Below are 5,666 nucleotides of genomic sequence, written 5' to 3' on the forward strand. Positions count from 1 at the left end.
CCACCATGATGCCTTATTGAAGTTTTCAGTATGATGAGGTATAATCAGTGTATGCTGACCTACAGTAACCTCTGATTGGTAGTTTCAGCTATTCACCGATTCTCAGAGATGATCTGTTCATCACTAAAAACAACCGGTGAATCCCTGCATCAATAAATGGATGACCGTGCACTTATTTTATTGTTTAACTTTCATATTTAAGCACAGATGTCAATTAAAATACAAACTAAGCATCCAATTGTGCGTTACTTTAAGATTATATGTAGATACCAACACATAATTTACTAGAAAAGTGTCTTGTGAACACTTACAGCATTTAGATCTAGATCTGCTGGTTTCAGGCTGCCGACTGAATATTTTCCTCTTATAGACTGCTGGGTACGTACGATCATGCATTCACAATTGTATGAATGCTTATAGGTGTAGTCAAATATTTATATGATCTATTATTTTAATTATTAATGATATTTTATAAAATACAGATCAGAGCAAATCTTTAATGAGCTGATCCCTCACATATCTTGTTTTGGAATCCTTCAGGGGGGATCAAGCATTAATCGGAGAGGTCAACCTCCCTGTAATTCTCACCCTGCTTAGAGGGTTTCATGTTACAAAACACACCACCAGTTATCGGCTATCAGCTTCAGCTTGAATGAGTGATGAAACTGCTGGTCAATCCTTCCCATTGAGCACTGCTTGTTTTTTTTTTGTTTTTTTTTTTGAGGTAAGTGGAGATTGACTTTGTGGTAAAGGTTAAATATTGAAGGTCTGGAATTGACCTGTGACATAAATGTTGGTGTGAGATTTGGTTAGTTTTGGAAACTTGTGAAATGTTTCTCTTTAAGCTCCTTCGCAAAATGAATCCCCAGTTATCTAAAGTGAATAATGCAAACCTGCAATTGATTTTCTCTCTGCTTTGCTTTTGTAAGAGTCATTTTAGGTTCACATTTTCTCTTCTGTTTCTGAAAAGTGTTTAAATGTTACTCTTCAATTGGGACTTTGTTATCATGAACTTTTGGATTAGATTAGCATTTCTCACAGCCTTACAGAAAACATTAAGATATGGATTTATAAATAAATGGCCAGCTGATTACAGAACGCACTGAATGTGGAGAAAAGACCCCTTTTTAAAGAGCTTTACAGAAAATCCATTATTCAACTCCACAGTTTTGCAAATGGCTGAGGAATATTTCTTTGGCTCTGGATACCAGGGTGTGGTGAGGGGGCGTGGCCGAGAGCCGTGGGAACGGGGTGAGGCCACCGCGTAAGTGGATACACCTGCGGTGCGCACCTGCCTCGGATCCCACGGAAGGAGCTCTGGACAATAAAAGGAGGGCCGATGGCAGAGGAAGCCAAGAGAGAAGACCGGGCCGGACATATTTTACTTTTGCTTTCAGTTTGACGGCAGTCTCCGTGAGGAGCTGCCGTCTGTTTGTTTTGGTTTAGACGGTAGTCTCCGTGAGGTAGTAAATCAGGGGTTCTCACACTTTTTAGCCTGCGACCCCCAAAATTACAATGCCTGTGACTAGTGACCCCCAATATCCTCCCATTCTTTTTTTTAGTTTTGAGTTCTTTCAGACTAAGCTGTTTCAGGAATTTCAATAAAGTAAAAATGGTTTTTGTTTAGTTTTTGTTACATTCATATTCACTACAGTGGACATGCTGTAAAATAAAAAATAAAATTATATATATAGATATATATATATATATATATATATATATATATATATATATATATATATATATATATATATATATATATATATATATATAAACAAAATGTAAAAACTCTAAATTGTAGAAATTTTTAAACCCAAAGAATGTAGGAAATCATAGAAAGAGGAATAAAAAAAAGAAAATAAAGTTCTCTGAGTCTCAGGGGGATGTAAAACTACTCTGACTGTGTTCATCTGAAAGAAAAAAAGTCATGTACACAGAGGATGGCTTGAGGGTGAGTAATTTACGATTACGATTCATTTTCTTTTTTTGGTCATTTTCTTTTTTTCTATTTCTTTAAAATAAACATTTACGCAAATGCTGTGTCATTGTAAAAAAGGGATTAGTTACTTTCCTTAAAACATGTGATTAAACATTTCCCATAAAATGATTCGAGTCCTTGGGTTTGAGTCATTCTGTCACATGATGAACGAACGACTCAAGAACCAGAAGACTTGAAAGGTGAACTAATTATGCCTCCTATCGACTCAGACTGTGTACATTGATTAAGATTATATGTGACTGTCAGTGTAACGTGAACGAACCACTGACATTTGAAGACATGAAGAGGTGAGCTGAGCAAAGAGACAACAATACCTTCATAGACAAAAGAGCAGGTAAATATTGAATTATTTGTTGTGTGATCAACCTTTTGGGCTAGTTGTAGATGTGTTTGGAAGCAATTCGTAACATTTTAATACTATTTTGGCAAATTGAACCAAATGAACGAAATGACTTGAAAAAAGATTCGTTCATTTTGATGAACGAGACTCAAAGATCCGAGTCAGCAAAATGATTCGAACTTCCCATCACTAGTGACCAACTGTGACATTTCATCAGGTGAGAAATATATTACATTCGTCCCAGGAACTGCTGATCAATACTGTCAGAGATAAATGTCATTCTGAGGGCAGATTAAATAATCCAGATGAAATGAGTGATGGGTTAAGGCTGGGTTTAAGGGAAGGTTTAGCCTTTTGTAAATCTGCCCTCTGAGTAAAGATGAGTCCGCATGGTGCCTGGCTGACATTAGTCAGAAATGAAAGCTCAAAGCCTGAAAAAATACAGGTTTTTAAATGCAAGGGGCAAAATTGAGCTCAACCGCTAGAGGAGGATTTGCACTGCTCCCGCAGGCCGGAGCTGTTTTAAAGCAGGCTAAGGATTAGTACATACTGAAATAAACAAACAGTCATTTCGGATACTTGGCAAGGTCAATTTCAGTTTCCCACACACCCAACAAGCTTAAGGGAAATCTCACAAAATCTGTCGAGAATTTTCAGATCAAGTTTTACCACAAAATATAATTAAATAAACATTTATTATGAAATATAAACCCTTTTTTGTTTACTTTGTAATAATTGGAAGCATTCCACCACCTCATCTCATCTCATTTTCATCTGCTTTTCCAGGGTCGGGTCATGAGAGCAGCAGTCTTAGGAGAGAATCCCAGACTTCCCTTTCTCCAGACACTTCCTTCGTCTCCTCTGGGGGGATCCCGAGGCATTACCATGCCAGCTGAGGGACATAGTCCCTCCAGTGTGTCCTGGGTCTTCCCCGAGGCCTCCTCCCGGTGGGCCATGCCTGGAACACCTCCCTAGGTATACGCCCAGGAGTCATCCGAAACAGATTGCCAAGCCACCTCAGCTGACTTCTCTCAATGTGGAGGAGCAGCGGCTCTACTCCGAGCTCCTCCCGGGTGACAGAGATCCTCACCCTATCCATAAGGGTGCGTCCTGCCACCCTGCGAAGGAAACTCATTTCAGCCGCTTGTATCTGAGATTTTGTCCTTTCGGTCATGACCCAAAGCTCATGACCATAGGTGAGAGTTGAAACGTAGATTGAACGGTAAATCGAAAGCTTTGCCTTTCAGCTCAGCTCCTTCTTTACCAAAACGGACTGATACATCGACCGCATTACTGCTGCCACTGCCCAGATTAATAAAGGGACTGAGCTGAAATGAAAATGTATTATTATTAATATGTAACTATATAACTATATAAATAAAGTGTTTACACATATATCTAGTATCTTATTATAGCTCAACTCAATGATAATTTCAATAAATAAAGAGTTTGGTTGTTTAAACCCAAAATAAAAAACAATACTTTCCCCACATCTAATCACCGGGTTACATCTGAAGATTAATCTAAAGATTTTTACCACACAACCTTTTTTTTTTTTAATAATAATTTTTTTAGGGTTTTCACCTTTATTTGGATAGGAGAGTAGAGAGAATTGACAGAAAAGTGAGGGGAGCAGAGAGAGGGGAAGGATCGGCATAGGACCACAAGGCGGAATCGAACTCGGGTCGCCGCAAGTACCGGAGTGCATGTGTCAACGCACTAACCACTACACCACAGGCGCCGACGACCACACAACCTTTAGTCCTTCGGCTTAGTCCCTTTATTCATCAAGGGTCACCACAGCAGAATGAATCGCCAACTTATCCAGCATATGTTTTACGCAGTAGATGCCCTTCCAGATGCAACCCATCACTGGGAAACATCCATACACATCTTATTCACACACATACACTATGGAAAATTTTGCCTACCCAAGTCCCCTATAGCGCATGGACTGTAGGGGAAACCGAAGCACCCAGACGAAATCTACGCAAACACAGGGAGAACATGCAAACTCTACACAGAAATGCCAACAGACCCAACTGAGGCTCGAACCAGTGACCTTCCTGCTGTGAGGTGATCGTGCTACCCACTATGCCACCGTGATGCTCAAAAAACCAATTATTGAATGAAGTTTTTTTTATTTTTATGCAGAGGTGTTTCTTTTTTAAAGATGTATGTTCATATTCATGTCTTTAACTGTAATCATTATCTTCATAAATGTATTTAATTGTGAGTTATGGCCAAAAAAACAAGGGTTTATGGGAAGCGAGTAATAATCTGATCTCATCTTATGCAATAAACCAGAGTAAATCGAATGAAGTGGAAATTTGCGATAAGACTATTTTATAGATCATCTTCTGCTTTGAAATCAAAAGGCAGATTAGAGTCAGTGAGGCTTTGTCTCGCTGTAGTTTATTGATGAAGACAGATAAACGCAGCATTGTTACAGAATGTCATAAGATATTGTATTCCCGCGTCCACAAATTTCTTTAAACTTCATGTAACGATCATCTGACATTCTCTCTCTTTTATTTTTTGCATGCAAGTTGTACATGATTGATTTTGCATAACTGTTCATGATGTTTAACAACAGTGTACACAGATTACATATATAAAACAGTGCATTGTGCATCTCATAGATACTTTCGTGGTACACAAAGAGCATTTTATGAGGAGGTTGTTTGCCAGTATAGTATTTTAGATGGTCTGCTGACATGGATGGCAAGTGCTGAATCTCATGTCTGCCCTTCGGCTTTCCTCCGCCAACCCTCGATCTTTCTTTCGGGCTCCGAAAAAGTAATGACAAACAAGAAACTCCTCTTCTTCTTTGTCACTGCTTCAGTGAAAGATTAATGGTTCACCTTCTTCTAATGTCACAAGGTCTGATCAGCCAACAGTTGCGCTATTATTTAAACAAAGTCAGTCACTGTTTCCCATGATGTTGGCAATGGTGGTGGAGTTCATCTGAATGAGCTATGGGGAGATTTTCACACAAATATTTTTACGATCTGCGAGGATGTTTTTTGCGGGTAGTAAAATGAAGCTGTTCTTTTCACTTTCCCTTCGCTCTGTTCCTGTGCATCTCTGAGAAGCTCAGGATCTCTTTGCCATCCAAAATTGAGTCTTTGCTAAGCTCCGCCACGTGAGTTACTGTTTAATAGAGAGATTTGTCCGTTAACATTCTCATTCATTGCTCAGCTGACACAAGTGTGGGATTTAAAACTGACCAACATTGCTTACAGGCACTTAGTTGTGGATATCCAGCATTTAACTTGCACTGTGATGCATTTTTTGAAACTAACTTCCATTACTCTTTGAGAAATC

The sequence above is a fragment of the Danio rerio genome, chromosome 8 (assembly GCF_049306965.1).
Source record: "Danio rerio strain Tuebingen ecotype United States chromosome 8, GRCz12tu, whole genome shotgun sequence".
Classification (NCBI taxonomy): domain Eukaryota; kingdom Metazoa; phylum Chordata; class Actinopteri; order Cypriniformes; family Danionidae; genus Danio; species Danio rerio.